At 41.2% G+C, this 18030-nt stretch overlaps 1 pseudogene; it reads right to left on the reverse strand.

Annotated features, from left to right (window-relative positions):
* Positions 1-1394: 1394 nt before the first annotated feature.
* The window catches only part of LOC102841022, a 67847-nt pseudogene continuing 51211 nt past the window's right edge, over positions 1395-18030 (reverse strand).

Raw genomic sequence — 18030 nt, forward strand, 5'->3', positions numbered from 1 at the left:
TTGACTTAGAAGTTAACAGCCCCACTCGTAACCACTACTCTACCAGAGCTCCTGAAACATACATTGAATAAGATATTGGCATTGTGGCTTCATTTGACTTCGTTAACTTTATAAAAGGTCATGTTCAGGAAAGGAAAGAAGTATTTAAAGTGAGTCAGAACCGACTTGAGGGCACTTAACAAAAGACCTCAGTAGAAGAGGGAACATGCTGGAGGTAATAATAAACTGGATATCGCATTACAAATGCAAACCTGAAGATGAAATAAGTAAAATCTGAGAAAAAGCAGTCTATTATACGAAAGAAAAGAAGCAGAGGTTATTGCGTGTGTGTGCATGATTGTCTACCCTTTGTCCTCGACCTAGGTTTCCAACTTCTTCAACTATGTCGTGCTCTGTAATCCAGTCTTCCAGGTCTCTGCCTGGAGAAACCCCGCTGGGTTCAGGATAAAGGTCTCTGCTCCATGGGTTTCCCCAATTTCTCCCTCCTCTTCTGTAAGAAGCATATATGGCTTTTAAAAATGACTCTTGGTGAAAGCATTTCCACTGTGACTGAAGGGGACCTAGTTTTCCTTAATTTCCTATGTCCAAGGCCTGGTCTAGTTTTTATCCCCAATAGGCGTTCAATAAACGTTTACTAAATGAAAGGACTGCGAAGAAATAACTTAAAAGTTGCTAGTACATTTAATGCCGAGATTTGCAGGTAAAACGCCTTGCACACATGGCATCACCATCCAGGGGGCTCGGCGTGCCAGGGAATGCTCTTATGCAGGAGGACACGCAGCGACCCCGAGCTGGGAAGCCCGCGAGAAGATCCGCCCCTCGTCTGCGCGGGGGCGTGCTCCGACCCCTGGGGGAGTGGCTAGAGGCGTAGGGGCGTGGCGCAGCCCGCGGGGGTTTCCGTGCCGGGAGCGCGTCCGGCGGGGCCGCGGGAGGGGCTTCCGCTGCCAGGGGGCGGGGCTGACGCGCAGATTCCTCTGACGGCCCCAGCCAGGGAATTTCAATTTGAAACCTAGCGAAGGGCTGAAGTAGGCGCTGCAGCCGGGTGGCTGGGGCTGGAGCGGGACGGGTTCCCGCGGTAAGCGAGCTCCTGAAGTGCGGAGTCGGGGTAAGGAGGCGTAAGGACTGCAGAATGGCGGGCCCGTAGCGATTTGTTCCTGCCCAGCTACAGGGGCGGCTCTGATTTCCCCCTGGGCTGCAGCTGGGAAGCTGATCTCCGGCAGGAAGCGGTGGCGGGACCCCACTGGGTGGGGGTGGGGGTGCGATATCTGCTCTCTTTGGGATTTTCTGTGGTTTAGATCTTGTTTCTTTCCGTCTCTGTCGGACCCGACTCCTACTCTGAGGTCCGAGTCCTGTTGCTTCTGGCCGGATCATCGCTTCCCCGCCCCGTTGCGGCTTCACTCTTTCCCTTTCTCGGACGCCGGAGCAGCCGCGTCTCGTCCGAGCCGGGAGGGATCGGGGGCATGGTGAGGATCGCGCCGGCCTCCAGGGCAAGCGTCCGGAGCCCCGCGAAGTAACAGGAGGAGGAATCCGGCCCCATCCCGGGCGCGGGCCTCGGCGCGCGACCTGGTCCTGGGATGGAGCGGTCGCCTGCCCTCAGCGTCTCGCGATGTGCGAGGGGGTTCTGGGCTTGCGGCCTCGGCGTCCTCCTTCACGAGGATGATTTTTGGAGGAGAAACCCCGCGTCTTCGAGGGCCACGTCGGCCCCCGGTGCGCGTTTTTGGGCGGCATGGGCCGACCCCGCGGGGAGCCGGTGAGGGCGGTGTCGGAGGTCAGCGGTAGCTGCGTCCCCGAGCCACGCGCGGCGTGGTTCTAGCCCAGCGTCTGCTCATGCCCGCTCGCGTCCGCGTCCCCTGCGGCTGCCTGGGAGTACCGCGGCGGATGCGGCCGGGCAGAGATGGAAGGGCACGCACGTTTTATGCTCTGATCTTTCAATTCCAACGCCCAGCTCGTGTCGCCACCCATGACTTGTCTCTCTCCTTCTGGGGTGGGAGCGTTTTCAGGTGAGGCTCCTGGAAGGAAGACAAGGAGAGCCTAAGGGAACGGGAAGAGTAGATAGGGTTGCTCCTTGCACTGGCACCTGGGCGTCCGGGGTCCCCCTTCCCCGCGGAGGCACTGCCCCTAGTAGCTGGCTTGACTGAGGTAGGACGGCAATCATTATGCTTTTCAGTATCGCTGACCTCCCCTGAGGTCATGATTTTTTTTTGGTGATATTAGAACTCCTGCCTAGAGTCTTATTTTTAGAAGGGGGACTCTGTGCTGAACTCTAACGCCTTTTATTTGTATTCCGGGTAACAACTGTCCCTGTTTTAAGGAGCCCAGGTGGTGGAATCCAGAGGAGCTGTGGATATATTTTCTCTTTTGGGAACCATTATCTTTTCCTTAGTTTCTTAAACTCCTTGCATTTGAAAAGGCGTGTGTATGTGCAGGGCGTCTCTTGTTACTGTTCTTAAAGTTTTTTTTTTTTTTTTAAATGACTCCCATGGTGTTTCCTTCATTCCTCTCTTTCACTCTGTTACCGTTTATTTTTCCTTCTTGTTTGTTATCTTACCCCAGAATCCATTATTTCTATATCCCCTATACGTTTGTAATTTTGTGTAGAGAATTATCATTTTAGTCGGTGTTCTATTTTATTTCTCCCCCTTATGGTATGCTCTTGAGGGATACTGCGTCAATTTCTTGACAGCGAGGACTGTGTATTTAGAATTCTAAGGCTTTAAATAGATTTTACTGGGAAACCAACAGCGCTTAATCCTATTCAGTTTCTGTTTGCAGACTCATTTCTGTGTGAAATCACAGGGTTGCTATTGCACCGTTGATGGGGCTGCATTGCAATGCAATCTTGAATTGTGGTAAGGGCCCAAGAGTAAATCCACCAGAATGGAGTTTGACACAACTTCTGAAGTGCTAGGCTGGTCACCTGTCAGAGCTCAAGTTATTATCATTCTTATAATTAAATCTGAAGACCAATATTAGCTGTCAGACACCTTACTCTAAGGAGATTGTTAGAGAATTATAAGACTTAAGTGGTAAAGATTTAGAACAATGTGTTGGATTTAGGACTAATTTAAAACTACCCATTCTTGCTCTCTTCTTGGGCAGAATTCCCACTGAAGTCAGTAGTGGTCTTGTGTGAAAAAGGACAGCTGAAAACAAGAGGCTGCTCATTTAGAGTAATGGGTAGGGTTGTATCTTGCCTTTTCCAACATTCCTCTTTAAGACCTAGTCAGCCATAATAGTTCTTTTAAATCTTTTTTCTGTAGACGTTCAAGAGAAAGAAAATATATGGATGAATTGAGTGACCAACCTTAGATTTTTGTAATCTATCTAAATTGGATGGAGCTCACTTATAAAGATTAAAAATTGAAAAATTTCAGCAGAAATATGACAAACTTGTTGGAAAAAAAAACTTATATTTTGTAGCACTTGGATATTGACTTTCAAATTTGAATTTTATTCCAAGTTACAAAGAAGCAAATATGCAAATCTAGGGGACAAATCTGAACAGAGAGGCCCACCAGAAAATGAAAGGGTAAATTTAGGAAGTCCTGATAGCTCTTCCTATGCTTTGAGACAGAGCTTTTAGTACAGTTTTGCTCATGTATGTATGTATTTCTTAGTGACCATCTGGGCTCATCATTAGATTTGAAAGCTCCCAAGTTGGCCTTGTGCTGACCCGAATTGGTGAGCTTGTTAGGTTCTTTGCTCTTAAAAGTAGGTTCTTGGTGGTTTACCTTTTCCAAAATTACCAGTTCTAAAGAATTAAGTTTAGAAATCCAATCCAGTCACCAGAATCTAAAAATAGATTCCTAAAAATCATAACCATGTCCATATGTACCAGTCGCTTTCAACTAAAAATTTGCAAAGATGTCAAAGCAGCCCTTACCCAAAATATTTATTGGTAAAATTACCCTGTAATTAATAATATTGTATGTTGTTAAATGCCATTGAGTCCATTCTGACCTATAATAACCCTGTATAGCATTTCTGAGGAGCAGCTGGTGAGTTTGAACCATTGACCTTTCAATTCAAACCGAGTTTGCAGTCCAGCATATTAACCTAAAGCTCCACACCAGGACTCTTATATTTAATATCAGGTTTTCTTGTAATCACCACTCTTATATTACTGTGGCAGAAAATTATGATTATCATTGTCATTGTATTTGTGAATGTGGGTTTTATATTTTATATTGTTGTTGTTATTGTTGTTATGTGCCTTGGAGTCGGTTCCGACTCATAGCGAGCCTGCACAGGGTTTCCGAGGCTGTTAATCTTTACAGGAGCAGAACGCCTCATCTTTCTCCCATGAAGCAGCTGGTAGCTTCGAACTGCTAACCTTGCGGTTCGCAGCCTGATTCGAAACCACTATGCTACCAGAGCTCCTTGTGGAATGCTAAATGGTTTCAAAGTTTTAACTGTCTTTTTTAACTGGAGCAATCTGATTGAAAGCTATTTGAGGACTATTTTGAAACGTATGCATTACTAATATTTTTATAAGGGGATCAAATAGTTTATAGTGATCAGTACTACAGAGAATCATGCATTTCTAAGATCTATATTGTTTACTTAGAGAAAACAAAGGAAACGTGCCTACTGCCCTCATACCACCTTTATTTAGAAACATATCCAGTGGCCTTGTTTGTTATTTCAGATTCAGAATTACTGTGCCTAACCGCTGGGTACCCTTGCAGATTTAAAAGCCTCAAATAAATGTTTATTCTGGCTTCAGTAGTCAGCCAGTACTAGCCAAACCCTAATTTATCACCCTTTTATAGAATTCTGGAATCTCAGGGCTAGACTTTTAGGTGTCAGTGAATCCGCTCTCACACCCCTCCTGCCTCTTCCCAACACTGAGCATTCCCAGCCTCTTTGGAAGACAGGAGTTAATAGAAGATTTGTATATGATTTCTCCACAGATTCCAGACTGAGCATCCTTTGGAAATGCCATGTTTTGGCACAAACTAGCAACTTGATTTTCATAAAATTTCTTTCATTCCTCTGCCTGCACGATGTCTGACACTAAAATCTAAAAGGAATGAATGCTTCCTGGTGTCTTACTTTTAGGGGAATGACCTCCAATTTAGCTGTTAAAAACAAAAACAAAAATCCAGTCCACTACCTTTGAATTGATTTGGACTTACAGCGGCCCTATAGGACAGAGTAGAACTGTCCCATGGGTTTCTCAGATCAAATCTTCACAGAAGCAGACTGCCACATTGTTCTCCTCTGGAGCAGCTGGTGGGTTCACACTGCCTACCTTTTAGTTAGCAGCTGAGCACTTGAGCTATTTAGAAATTATAGGTGCCATAAAGGAAGGAAATATTTTTAATATCAGCTAGAAATGGTTGTTGTTGTTGATAAGTGCCATTGAATAGCTTCTAACTCATAATCACCCTGTATAGGTTTTCTGAGGAGCGGTTGGTGTATGTGAAACGCCGACCTTGCTGTCCAATGCTTACCCGACAGCGCTACACCAGAACTTCCTGTCAGCTAGAAATAGCTGATAGTTAATAAAGCATATGTGGGAGGGGGAGCTTGATGGCTCAGTAGTGCTTTCTGTATTTTACCAATATATGAATATATCCATGAGCTTGAATGTATTAAAAGGTAATTTACACTCTTTTTGTCCAAATAGGCTACTTATTTTTTCAGTCAAGATTCATCCATCTTGAGGGCCAGAAGGGAGCTTGGAGATCATTTAATTCAAATGCTTGATCTGAGTTAGTTGGGAAGCTTGCCCAGGGTGGGTCTCAGGGCTTCATATACTGTCTGAGACTTTAAATAAGTAAGCTTTTCTTTGTGTGTGTATATGAGATGTTTGGGAGCAGTGTTTAGAAGGATTTGGGGTTACAAAAGGCTGAGAACAAGAAGTGGGGGGGGTGCTATTTTGAGATTTGCGCATCTTTTTTTCTTTTGTTTTCATGGTACTCTATTGCACTTTCATCATTGATTTCTTCCCCGCCCTTCCCTGGATAGCCTTAATTTTCATCTAATTAAATTTATTTAGTTAATCCCTTTTGCCCAGTTGTCAAGGCTAAGCTGAATTCTGATATAATCTTGGCCACTTATTCTTACCTGTCAATTTAATCAATGTGTTTTTATTTCCTCACAAGTTTGTTTGATGAAGTATTGGTTAGAATGGCTCTGTAACAGAATCAGTAACTGGACCTCACTTTTGGATTCTGGCTTGACTGTCACAATTGTTTGTAAATTATTTTTCAGAGCATCAATTTCCTTGTCTTTAGTATGGGGTTAACAATCATTTCTACCTCTTAGCGTTATGTGAGAATTAAATGAACTAATGTTTCACATAGTGCCTCGCATCTGAGAAAATTGTTAGGTTAGGAAAAGTTGAAGGTCACTTGAGCATATGTGGTAAGCAAATTTTTTGCAGTACTTTGGAGAAATTATCTGTGTGGAAGTACAGTCTTTGATATGAAACCGTAATTTCCTATGCTGATCACAAGTTTAAACCACTTTTTTAACAATTTCAGTACAGTGTCTCTAGAATTTTTGAACTTTTAGAAAACTTTCTCCTAGCAACTTTTTTCCACTTTTCTGGAAAAAAATAGATCATTTATGAGAGGGTTTCAAAAAGTTAGTAAAAAAATTCCATTTTTCCAAGAACTCTTTAAGCCTCCCCTCATATATGGCAATCCTTCAGTATTGTAAGTTGAAGCTTGAATTTTTTTCTTCAGTTCCTTCAGCTTGAGAAGTGCTTATTAGTATGTTCTTCCCTTTTGGTTTTCTAACTGTAGGTCTTTGCACATTTTATGATAATATTTGACTTTGTCTTCATGAGCTGCTCTTCGAAATTTTCTGTTTTAACTTTTTTACCTCATTTCTTCCATTTGCTTCAGCATCTCTATGCTGGAGAAAAAGTCTCAGTGTCTCTTCTGACATCCTTTTTGCTAGAAGAAGTACAGCCAGAGGGCTCCTTGGAAGCCAAGATGGCCAGACTTTGTCTCTTATACTTCGGACATATCATCAGAGAGACCAGTCCCTGGAGAAGGAGATCATGTTTGGTAAAGTGAAGGGTTGGAGAAAAAGAGGAAAACCCCCAACTAGATGCATTAGCACAGTGGCAGCAGCAGTGGGTTCAAATGTAGCAATGATTGTTAAGTTGGTGTAGGACCAGGCAGTGTTTTGTTCTGTTGTGCATAGGGTCTCTATGACATGGTAGGTACTGACTTCATGGCACCGAACAACAATAACATATATGGCAATAGAGGCCTGGTGTGGTACTGTAGGATAAGCATTGGATTGCTAATCATGAGTGCCATGGTTCAAACCTACCAGTTGCTCCTTGGGAACCCTATACACGTTTGCTCTGAGTTGGAACCCACCTAACTAATAACATATATGGCAAAGCTATTTGAATGTAGTTTCAAAACCCAGGGTGAGTGAAGTTTTTTTGTTTGTTTATTTAATGGCAGAGATAACTGAATGTAAAATTTGTGTGGGTGTGCCTTATAACTTTTCACTATAACTTCAGTAAGTTTGCTGGAAGAAGGTTGACTTGATAAGTGAAATTGCTCTTATAAAACTGGTAAACTTCTTTTTGTGTGTGGAATATATTTGCAGACATACTCCCCCCACCCCAAAAACAAAACAAAACGAGTGTTTACTTTCAAGTAGCCGACTGCATGAGAAACCAGAGGTTTCACACGAATATATTGTAGTTTTTTCTGGAAGACCTAAGGTCTTGGCAACACTGGGCTCTTGCATTTCCATTTTAGTAACCATCAAACAGCTTCGGAGTTTCTTCCCGTTTTTTACTTGTCTCGGTCTCTTCCTTTGTCTTTTGTCTTACCTCTAGGACATTTCATTCATTTACATTAGCTGTCAGGCTCCTTTACGCTGAATGATGCCAAACATGGACCTTAAAATGGAGTTCCTAGCCCTAGGGTTTTTCTACTTCTGGGGCCAACAGTCATTACACTGAAGACTGACCTTTGGGTCACAGTCGAGAGTCATAGTTCATGAATCCCATTAATCAGTGTCTGGCACGCAGTAGGCCCTCAGTAGCATGTGGAAGGAATGCTCTTTCTAGTTCCCTCCTAGACTTCATGACTCATTGCTTGAAAAATAAACATATTTCCAGGTTCTCTGAAGCCTAGTGTCATATCCCAGCAGCTCACAGCTGTAACACATGAGGGAACTTCAACAAGTTTTCGGAAAAATTATAGTATCTTTTCATTCCGTTTGCCCACCAACCTTTTGAAGCCCTTCATATTTACTTATTATCTGTAAGACTTTTTAATAAGGGTTCTTTTGTTTTGAAGATGAGTTTTTAAAAACATTTATTTTTGTTGTTGAAAAATGCATGCAGCAGAACATACATTAATGAACAGTTCCTACATATGCAGTTTGTTGATACATTTCATCTTTGAAGTTGGGTAATCATCTCCTTTTCTAAATTGCTGCTTCAACATTAGAATTAACTCACTGCCCTGTAGACTTCCTATATAACCATTTGAGTTGCTAAAGACCAGCTTCTTCATATTGTCAAATATCCACTTACTGGTTAAGCTGTCGACTGAAATGATTGGGCTGTGGGATGAGGACTGTACTATTCCATCTTATTGGGTTGCACACCTAATCACTTACATAGTATTGGTGCTTGAAAGCCGTTATTGTGTATAGGAGGTTAACAGTAAACAAGAACAAATATTGATAGAAAGCAAAGAGTAAAGAATAGAACAGGTTTGAAGTGAACTGGTCCCCTCCAATCCTGTGAGTGCCTCACTTAACATTGTAGGGGAGGAACCCACATAATGTCTAAGGAGACCAGCTCACCCTTCCCAAGTTAGCCCATGTCCATTTCTTTGTCCCTGGGAGGACATGCCATGGACCAGATGTCAGCAGGTGTGTCTCGATTTTCAGCAGTTGTACTGTCAGTTTGTATTGTGTATGGTGTCTCTCTCTCCATGACTTTCCTTGGCTAAGTCTGGCCTCCTGCACTTCGTGGTACAGCTCTCAGTCAGCACCTTCAGGACAACTCTGGGCCAATACAAAGGTAACTTGTTAGGTGCCATCGAGTGACCTTATTCACAACATCACGAAATACTGCGTGGTCCTGCACCATCCTCACAATTGTTTTTGTGTTTGCGTCCATTTACTTGCTGCTATTGGGTCAATCATCTCTTTGGGGGATCTTCCTTTTTAATACTTTAAAGATGTGTTGTGCTGCAGGTTTGCCTAATTCGACACATCGTTTGGTTTCTTGACTACTGCTTCCATCAGTATTGATTATGGATCCAAGCATATGAAATCTTTGACAACTTCAGTCTTTTCTCTATTTATCATGATGTTATTTATTGGTCCAGTTGTGAGGATTCTGTTTTCTTTGCATTGAGGTGCAATCCATACTGAAGGCTGTATTCTTTGATCTTCATCAGTATTTCAAGTCCTCTTCACTTCAGCACCCAAGGTTGTATCATCTGCATGTCACAGGTTAATGAATTTTCCTCCAATCCTGATGCCATGTGCTTCTTCATATAATCTAGATTCTCAGATTATTTGCTTATCATATAGATTGAATAAATAGGGTGTGAGGATACAACCCTGGTGCCCCCTTTCCTGATTTTAAACCATTCAGTGTCTCCTTGTTCTTTTTTGACAGTTGCCTCTTGAACTATGTGTAGGTTCCGTGAGCACAATTATGTGTTCTGGCATACCCATTCTTTGCAGTGCTATCCATAGTTTGTTGTGTTCTACACAGTTGAGTGCCTTTGCATAGTCAATAAAGCACGAGTAAACATCTTTCTGATACTCTGTACTTTCACCCAAGTTCCATCTGACACCAACAATGATACCCGTAGTCCTAAATCATCTTCTGAATCCAGCTTGAATTTCTGGCAGTTCTCTGTTGATACACAGTTGCAACTGTTTTTAAATTATCTTCAGCGAAATTTTACTTGCATGTGATATTAATGATGTTGTTTGATAATTTCCACATTCCATTGGGTCACCTTTGTAAGGAATGGGCACAAATATCGATATCTTTTGTTCGGTTGGCTAGGTAGCTGTCTTCCAAATTTATTGGCGTAGGTGGATGAATCCCTCCAGTACTGCAGTGTGTTAAAAAATTTAAGTTTGTATTCTGTCAATTCTTGGATCCTTGTTTATCTCCAATGCATGCAGCTTGGACTTCTTCCTTCAGTACTGTTGGTTCTTGATCTTATGCTGCCTCTTGAAATGGTTGAACATGGACCATTTCTTTTTTGTACAGTGACTATGTATTCCTTTCATCTTTTGATTTTTTTCTACATCATTCTGTATTTTGCCGATAGAACCCTTCAGTGTTGCAAGTCAATGCAATTCTAACTCTAGTTCGTTGCACATTTTATTATAATACTTGACTTTGTCTTCTCAAGCTGCCTTTTGAAATTTTCTGTATCACTATTTGATCTCCTCACTTCTGTTCACTTAGCATCTCTATGCTGTTTCAGAGTTTCTTCAGACACCCATTTTGGTCATTTTCCTATTTGTGTTAATGACCTTTTTCTTTCTTCCTGTATAATGTTTCTGATGTCATCCCACAACTCTTCTAGTCTTTGGTCATTAGTGTCTAATGTAGCAAGTCTGTTCTTAAGATGGTCTCTGAATTCAGGTGGGATATACTCAAGGTTATAGTTTGGCTCTCATGTTCTAGTCTTAATTTTCTTCAGTTTCAGCCTGAACTTGCATATGAGGAATGGTTGGTCTGTTCCATAATATGCTCCTGGGCTTGTTTTTGCTGATGATATGGAGCTTTTCTATCATCTTTTCCCACAGATGTAGTTAATTTGATTTCTGTGTATTCATCTGGTGAGTTTCATGTGTATAGTTGCCTTTGTGTGATTGAAAAAAGATATATGTAATGAATAAGTTGTTGGTCTTGCAAAATTCTATTCTGCATCTCCAGCATCATTTCTATCACCAAGGCTGATCCCTCCTGTTTGTTTCCAAGTTTTCTCATTCCAGTCACCAGTAATTATCAATGCATGTTTGATCAATTTCAGATTGAAGAAGTTGGTAGAATTCTTCAGTTTCATCATCACTGGCTTTAGTGGTTGTGTAGGCACAACCTTGTAGGCAGATGGATATTGTCTATCACAGACAGCATTGTACTCACATTGAAATGTCCTTTCTAATCATGAAACATCATTCCTGTTGTTCCTGCCATAGTTAATATGATTGCCAGATTCAGAATGGTCAATACCAGTGTACTGCAGCTCATTAATGCCTAGGATATTGATCTCTTTGCATGCCATTTCATTTTTGACAACTTCAGTTTTCCTAGATTCGTATTTTGTACATTCCATGTTCTGATTATTCATGAATGTTTGCAGCTGTTTTTATTCATTTTGAGTTGTGACCCAGTAGCAAATGAGGGTCTTGAAAGCTTTATTCCATTTGTGTCATTATGGTCAACTCTTCTTTGAGGAGGCAACTCTTCCCCTGTTGTATTTTGAATGACTTTCAACCTGAGAGACTCACCTTCCAGCACTGTATATGACAATCTTATGGTGTGGCGCTGTGGGATAATGTGCTGGATTGCAAGTTTTGTTTGAATTTCAAGATGGGCAGTTCAAAATCACCAGTCCTCCTCAGAAACCCTATACAACCGTATACAGGGTCTCTAGGAGTTGGAATCGACTTGATGGCATTTAACAACAGCAACAACAACAACAATTCATGTTTTCATTTTATGATGCTGTATCTGATAATGTTCTGCTGGTATTCATAAGGATTTCAGTAGGTAAACATTCAGAAATAGTCTATCTCTCCATCTTCCTAGTCTGTCTTAGTTTAGAAGCTCTGCTGAAACCTGTCAACTATGGGTGATGCTGTTGGTATTTTAAGTACTGGTGTCGTAACTTCCAGTATCACAGTGACATGCATGCCAACACAATACAGCAAACTGATAGATGAGTGTTCGAGACCAAGGTTAGGCTGACATTACTATAGGTCTTGAGGCAAAACTTTTATGGGTAACTCCTGTACAGTATATGCCCAGCCTCTACTCTGTTGGAGAGCTCTTGAATGGAAGTACCCAGCTCCACTTCATGGGCTAACCTACACACAGCTGTTTACTGTGATTCCAATCATTTGCCATCCACATGCTTCCATTTGTACTGCTGCTGCCATTTCTCTGCTCCACTGGACATGCCATGCTTGCTACTATCTCATTGTTAACAGCTCAGTGGTACAGCCTTTGGTACATTTTATAGTGAGAGACCCTGGGTCTGAAGGTTGAATACTTCTCCAGACTGTTGATCGGGATTTCCTCAAAAAAAAAAGAATCCTCTGAGATTGGCTGGTATTGGGAAACTCTGTTTAAGGGCTTGACTTTCCAAAACAAACCACTTTATAGATGAAAGATTGAGGCTTAATAACTAAGTAATATGACTAGGCTCAAGGGCACCCAGTTTGTATGTTGCTAAAACGTCTGTTTGTTCTGCCTAGGGTAAGCTGTTGCTTTTAATTATTTGATGCTTTCTTATATTCAGTAAGACTTTTATAAAAACCTGACTTTTATAAAAGACAGGTTTGCTTTTCTTATTGGCTCTTGCCTTTTACTTTCTTTGGGGTAGTCCTGGTGTGGTGCTGTGGGTTGATGCACTGGACTGCAAGGTTGGTTTGAACTGCAGGGTTGGCGGTTCAAGCTTGCCAGCCACTCCTTGTTGTGGGTCAGAACTGACTTGAGATCACTTAACAACAACAATAACTTTGGGAGTCCTCGTGTGGTGCTTTAGGATAAGCATTGGACTATTAATTGCAAGGTCTGCAGTTCAAACCTACCAATCGCTCCTTGGAAACCCTATACGGGGTTGATAGACGTTAGAGCCAGAGTCCATGGGCACTTAGCACCAGACTTTTCTTCCGTGGTGCCTCTGAGTGAATTTAAAGAAACATTTAGGTTAGTGGTTGGGAGCTGTAGTTGCCTAGTGGATTATAAGCTGGACTCCTAACTGCAACGTCAATAGTACGAAGACTCTACCTGTCCTTCCTTGAGAGAAAGATGAGGCTTTCTACTCCTGTTAAGATTTACAGCCTTGGAAATCCTATGTTAGGGTCCTTATGAGTTGAAACTGACTGGGTGGCACACAGCCGCCATCCACCAGGTCCTTATCAGTTTTCCCACACAGTGTTCACACTTTCCTCCCCCATTATCCCAACATACAGAAAACAACTGAGCCTTGTAAAGTGCTTTAATTGCAGGAACTTTTCTTTATAACTTAGTGTTTTATCCTGAAGCTATTTGCCATATTTTTTCTCATTTGCTTAGGTTTCTTTGTCCTCATCTGTTGAGTTTTTTTTTTTTTTTTTTCCCCTTAGACATGACCTTTCTGGTTCCTTCATCCTCCTGGACTGGTTATTGCTAGATTTACGGCGGTTTTTATCCTTGGAATGTCGTTATGGGATTGTCTGTCTTCTGGGTTGCATCCTTGCTTTCCTGGATGCATACCCCTTTCTTGGTTTAACTTTTCTTTAGATGAACACATCCTCCAGTATTTTCCCAAGAAAGTGTATATTGGAGATGACTTCATTAAGAACTTGTATGTCCTAAAAGAGTCCTGGTGTGGCCCTGTGGGATAATGTGCTGGACTGCAAGGTCTGTGGTTCAAACACACCACTTGCTCCTTGGAAATCCTATACAGGGTAACTATGAGTCGGAACCGACTCCAGACTCCACTCGATGACATTTAACAACAATAGCAATGTCTTAAACAGGAGTCCTGGTGTGGCTCTGTAGGATACTAAGCACAAGGTTTAGTGATTCAAATCTACCAATTCCTCCTCAGAAGCCCTCTGCTGTGTCACTATGAGTCATAACTGATTCCATGGCACTTAACAACAACCATTGGATTGTTACTATGGTTAAGGAGCCATGTGATGCTATAAGGTAAGCATTGGATTGCTAACCAAAGGATTGGCAGTTCAGGCTCACCAGCTGCTTTGCAGGAGAATGATGAGGCTGCCTGTGCCTATAGAGATACACAGCCTTGGAAAACCTATGTAGCATCACTTTGAGTTGAATTTGGAGTCTTGGTGTGGCACTGTAGGATAAGCGTGGGACTGCAAGTCAGTTTGAACCACATGATCAGTGGTTCAGATCCACCAGCTGCTCCTTGTAAACTCTATACAGGGTTGCTGTGAGTTGAAACTGACTCTGTGGCATGTAACAACCACACAGCAATGACTTGAATTGACTTGATGGCAGTGGGTTAGTTTTTTTTTTTTTTTTTTTTCAGTCTGGTTCAGTGGAGAATTCGAAGTCGGTGATCATTTTTCCTCAGGATTTTGAAGGCATTTCTCCTTTGTATTTTAGCATTTATCTCAGTGTTGTTGAGAAAGCTGATGCAATTTTAGTATTTGGTACTGTATGTATGGCTGGTTGGTTCTTTTTAGAAGTTTTCAGGATTTTCTCAATGAATTTAGAGTTTTGAAGTTTCATAGTGATGTGCCTTGGTGTGTAGTTTTCTTTTTTCATTGTGCACTTGCTGGACTCTTTCAACTTGGAAACACTTGTCTTTCTGAAAATTTCCTCTAACCTTTGATAATTTCCCCATCTGGTCTCTCTGGAACAACTTGTACTGGCATGTTGAATATATGAGATTGACCCTCTAATTTTTTCTTTTACTTTCTCTAACACAAACTCCATGTCATTTTTTCATCTGCTTTTTGAAAAATTTCTTCAGTATTTTCTTCTTTTCACTCTATTAAATTTAAATGTTTTTCTTATTTTTCAAGCTTTCTCCTTGGTCATTATTCTTTTGAATAATGAACTTTTCTTTTTTCATGACTGTCTTGTCTCCAGTCCTGCCTCTCCATACTCCTTCCCACTCACATCTCTTTGCGGATGCTTTCCTCTCAGATGCTCTGCTCCTTTACCTCCTTCAAGGCTCTGCCTTCCATTATCATTGTGTAAACTACAGCCCACTCCTATCTCTAAATCACTATTTTCTTTTTTTCTCTTTGTTGTTGTTAAGTGCTTCAAGTCTGTTTAACTCATAGCACACCTGTATGATGGGACACTACTCGGAAACCCTATACAGGGTCACTGGGAGTTTGAACCAATTCCACAGCATCTAACATCATCAATAACAGCAGTATGATTGCCTAGAATAGTGCACAGCACAGAATAGGAACTCTGAAAATATATGTCTACAGAGCTATAAAACCTTCCTGTTTTCTCTATGAAGCATTGGTAGCTCAGTAGTACGATTCGTGCCTTCCATGCGGGAGACCCAGGTTTGATTGATTCCCAGCCAGTGCACTTCATGTGCAGTCATTTACCACCTGTCTCTCAGTAGAGGCTTGTTGCTAAGTTGCTGGACAGGATTTAGTGGAGCTTCTAGGCTAAGATAGACTAGGTAGAAAGCCCATGAATCTAATTTAGCAAATCAGCCAATTAAAAGCCTGTTCATCACAACAGTATGATCTGCAACCAGTGATGGAGATGTAATACATACATGTCCAGGCAGCATTTTGTTCCATTTTTCAAGTGGTCTCCATGAGACTCCACAGCAGCTAGCATTTTCTGTGTAGCACCCCACTTGTGTTTTCTCTGTGTGGGATCCCAGAATTTAGAGGTTCTCTTGTCTAGAGAAATAAACCTACTGTTTTCTGACTGCAAAGGTTTGGAGAGGGGAATTGTGTGTATAATATCCTTTACTTACTCTCAGTCAGTGTTCTGCTTATAATTTTAGCTCTGCCTCTATCTGCAGCCCTCAGAGATGTCTGGAACCTCCAATTCTAAGTCTCTCTGGGCTTTTCCAACTAGCAGCTTGTTTCTTGTAGGCCCCTGCCAGGATAGGAATTCAGGTTTCAGCTTTTTCTTTGCTAAATCAGTTACTTTATACATCTGCTTTCCATTTTCTAGAATTATGTTGACATATCTCCGCTGGCCTGGCCTGCCCCCCCCCCCCCCCTTTTTTTTTGTGTGTGTCTCTGTACCTTTAAAAGTTTTCCTTACTGTCATTTTCATGTGGTTTGGGGTAGGAACAGAAATTAACTCATGTAGGGTCTGCCGTATGTGTTTAGAGTACTGAATTATTAAAATAAAAATTTCAAGATTACTGGGAAGCTCAATAATTTATATTTGGTACATTTAGTAAGGACTGAGCCATAAGAGCCATATTAAATTATTTTCTTTTTTCCTTATGGGTGATGATGGTTCAAACTTTACAGAGAAAGGTTCCTAGCAAACACCTACATACAAGGCTATTATTGAGTCATGTCATCAAACAAGAGGTATTTCCTAGAGGGAGTTGGTTTAGTATCCTCCAGTTGACCCTGCATAGGGTTTCCTAGGAGCAGCTGGTGGGTTTGAACTGATGACCTTGTGGTTAGAAGTCCAGTGCTCTGATGATTCTGTGAAGGTGAGTTCAGTACAAACTCTTACAAGTCTCATAAAATATACTTGAACTAGATTTCAAAATACAAAAAAAAAAAAAAAAATTGACAAATATTTACCAGAAATAACACTCATGTTTTGGAGTTTACTGAATATCTTAGTTTGTCTATCTTCGTACTGACCCATGGCTGGCATATATAAATTTTATGTGATAGTTTACATGGGAGAACATTAGTTTTACATTCATCCTATTGTATATTGTTAAATTTTATGTTCTTTGAAGGAACTCATGTGGGTTCTGTTAAATTCTGTTTGGGTGAAAAAATTTCATTAGTAGTGTGTAGGTAGAAATGGGCTTTACAATAATTTGAGGGCACAGATGTTAGAAATTCTTGTGATGGGATTTGGGCAAGATGAAACTGCAGTGGAGGTTCTGGATAGGAAAAGGGTGAGGGTCAGTAGTGACTGATGGGAGAGGAGCTCCAGGAAGACCTAAAGGCTCTTGAGAACATGTGATTTATGTTGGTTATGTTGACCTGTGGCTTTTAGAGATTTATACATCTAAATTCTCTGCTTAATAATGTAGATGGTATTGTAGACAATAGATAAGGACAGTATTCCTTCAGAATATGGGAGTACACAGATTAATCTTCTAACTTCAGTTATTGTTCTTGTTAAGTGCCGACTCGGTTCCAACCTATAGCGACCCTGTATAGGGTTTCCAAGGAGCGGCTGGTGAGTTTGAACCACCAAACTTAAGGTTCAAATCAACGTTGCAAGTCCAGCGCATTAACCCACGGTGCCACACCAGGATGCCCTTACTTCAGTAGCTAAGTATATATGTCAGTTTGTACACTCAAGTCCTCAAAACTGTGATTTTTATTGATATTTCTTAGCAGACAGTTAAAATATGTAAATATTAAATAAATAATAATACAGGTATTATGTGGACTTGTCAAAAATTGTAAAGATGGATGAATAACTAAAGTTTGAGAGACACTGTATAGGTTCAAAATAACTGTTCTTTAGTCACGGTGCTTTAAATATTTCTCATTTCTTTTAATTGTTGTTGTTGTTACTACGTAGGGTGGAGTCAATTCCGACTCATAGTGACCCTGCACAGGGTTTCCGAGGCTGCAGATTTTTATGGGAAAAGAAAGCCTCATCTTTCTCCCGCAGAACAGCTGGTAGTTTCAAACTGCCGACCTTGAGGTTATCAGCCCAATTTGTAACCACTGTGCTACCAGAGCTCCTTATTATAGATAACAATATAAAGCTGCATTCACTGGCTGTGACATAGACTTTTAATATAATTTTCAAATGTATTGTCATCATTTTTAAAGATTAAAAAATATTTTTGAAAAATGAATATTTAAAAAAAAAAATCTTAAAGCAATTCTGTACCATAGGTCTGACAGGTAAGAAAAATATTGAAGTAAGTTAGGGAGAGATTGAATGTACCCAAAGTCATTCAGCAATATAGATAATGGAGCTTTAGGGACAAGCAAGGTCTCCTTGTGTCCAGAGGTGTTTCCTCTACACTATTCAGCTGTGGACCAGACCATCAATTACTCACATGCAAATTCAAACTGAAGTCGAAGAAAATGAAAACAAGTCCATGAGAGCCAAAATATGACCTTGAATATATCCCACCTGAATTTAGAGATCATCTGAAGAACAGATTT

Source organism: Chrysochloris asiatica, unplaced genomic scaffold, assembly GCF_000296735.1.
Source record: "Chrysochloris asiatica unplaced genomic scaffold, ChrAsi1.0 scaffold00013, whole genome shotgun sequence".
Taxonomy (NCBI): domain Eukaryota; kingdom Metazoa; phylum Chordata; class Mammalia; order Afrosoricida; family Chrysochloridae; genus Chrysochloris; species Chrysochloris asiatica.